Here is a 2,174-nt window from a genome sequence, read left to right as displayed (position 1 = left end):
ACTTTAAAAAGCTATTTGCCAGACACCAAATCTTTGTCTCCCGATTACCACTGAGATGTGTGCAAAAACAGACACTAACCTAGGCAAAAAGGATTATAAATCATTTTTCTTAAGCTGAATCCAGCCTTCGTTAATTTAGCCACAAATCCATCCACCCAGGCCAGCGATTTCAGAAATTTCTTTTACTTTCTAAAGAAACTAACCCTGAAAAATGCATGCCCCAAGCAGAAGTAGGAGCTACCCTTCTAAACTGATCAAGAATAAATTAACTACAAATGCTTCATTAACAAAAGCATATGCATTCCTCTTATTAAAACTTTCTTATCAGCACCAAAACTAATCAGGATACACTTGAATAGAAATCAATTCAATAACTTCTGTTTTTATGGGTGTGATACATGAGAATACCTCACAAATACTTGAGGGACTGAACGCTTCCTACTTCTGTGGATGGTAATGTCAACTACCAGTGGGAGCCTTTCTCGCAGTTGTTAGTATACTCTGCACTTCACAAGCTGTCTCATTTCAGCCTCATGGTAACGCTTCCAAGCAGATAGGGTTTGTCCCATTTTACAGGTGAGGGAACAGAGTCTTAGGAAGACCAACAAGTTTGATTTACACAGCTGATAATAACACCAACAATTCTATTCCAGCTCTGCAGACGTCACACCTGCGCACCTGACCATTGTGTAAACTCTCCTCCAACTATTTATTTTCCCTCCTGTAAAATGGGTAGATATGTCTATAGGTTCTTCTACCTTTTCCTCAAACATCCAGCTTAAATGGTCTTACCAATGTGCATAAATATATGCCTCCACAAATAGTTGTATGTGATTCCCAGCTGCACATTTTTCACAACAAGGTCCCCAAGGCTCAGCACCAGAGGGTTTTTTCCAAGGAGCGCAGTTTCCGTATCCCTTGCTTTAGGCCTGTCTCCCGCCATCATCAGCTTCCTAGCCTGACTTCTCACTTGGGAAGTTGTTTTTTTCCTCTGAAAAGAAGTCGTTCCAGAGCCTCCCATCTCATTTCATACTTATTTTAGGAACAATGGCTGAGTTCACCACTTTATTGCCTTTTGCCAGCTTCTCCTAGCAACTGCTCTCAGATATAGAGAGAATCATGTTTAGCTTACAAAATCCAATTTAGAAGAAAATCAAGCAAGAGTTTAACTTGTTTCATCACAATTCATGTAATTATAGTGATGCTTTAAGTTTCTCTGCTCCCTCACTTTCCTGTCAAGCGGGTTATAATAACATCTGGCATTTACGGAGTGTGCGCAGTGTGCTAGGCCTGGTGCCAATGCTTTACATGCCTTGTCTTCATTAATCCTCACAGCAACCCCTGAGGCGTGTATATTATTATCTCCACTTTCCTAGAGAAAAGTGGGACCCAGAGTAGTTAAAGCCACACCACTAGAAGTGGCAGAGCTGAGATATGAAAGTGGGCTTTAACCACCACGTTCCTCTGCCCCCTCCTCTAATCTGAAAACAAACCCTTAGGTTTGGGGCTTCTTTTATATATTTGGCCCCTTTACTATCCTCTACCTCTTCCCTCTGGTAACCACCATACTCTTGTGTGTGTCTATGAGTTTCATGTCCCACATATGAGTGAAATCATAGGGTTCTTAGCTTTTTCTGTCTGACATTTCACTTAGCATAATATTCTCAAGGTCCATCCATGTTGTCACAAATGGCAGAATTCCACCTTTTCTTATGGCTGAGTAGGACACCATTATGTATATATTAGAGGCCCAACTTCCCTGCTGGCTCCTAACCACTCACCTGCCTGCCTGCCTGATCACCCCTAACCCCTCTGCTTGCCTGCCTGATTGCCCCTACTTGCCTCTGCCTGCTGGCCTGATTCCCCCTAACCACCTCTGCCTGCTGGCCTGATAACCCCTGCCTCTGCCTGCTGGCATAATCGCTCCTAACCACCCTCCCCTGTTGGCCTGATTGCCCCTATCTGCTCCCCTGCTGGCCTGATCACCCCTAACCACCTCTGCCTCGGCCCCTGCCACTGTGGCTTTGTCCAGAAGGAGGAGCGGATGACCGGAAGATGTCCAGTCTATCTGGTCGAATTAGCATATTACCCTTTTATTAGTATAGATACTATATGGGAGACACGGTTCTTGGTTTATCTGCACTATCCTATTTCACTCTCACCTTCCCATGAGG

General features: G+C 43.8%; 1 protein-coding gene across 1 annotated transcript in view; it reads left to right on the top strand.

Annotated features, from left to right (window-relative positions):
• The window catches only part of RHOJ (ras homolog family member J), an 87,981-nt gene that overhangs the window by 69,915 nt on the left and 15,892 nt on the right, over window positions 1-2,174 (top strand). The gene's annotated exons all lie outside the window — the stretch shown is intronic.

The sequence above is a fragment of the Myotis davidii genome, unplaced genomic scaffold, assembly GCF_000327345.1.
Source record: "Myotis davidii unplaced genomic scaffold, ASM32734v1 scaffold281, whole genome shotgun sequence".
Lineage (NCBI taxonomy): Eukaryota > Metazoa > Chordata > Mammalia > Chiroptera > Vespertilionidae > Myotis > Myotis davidii.
This window is presented reverse-complemented; position numbering and strand designations above follow the sequence as displayed.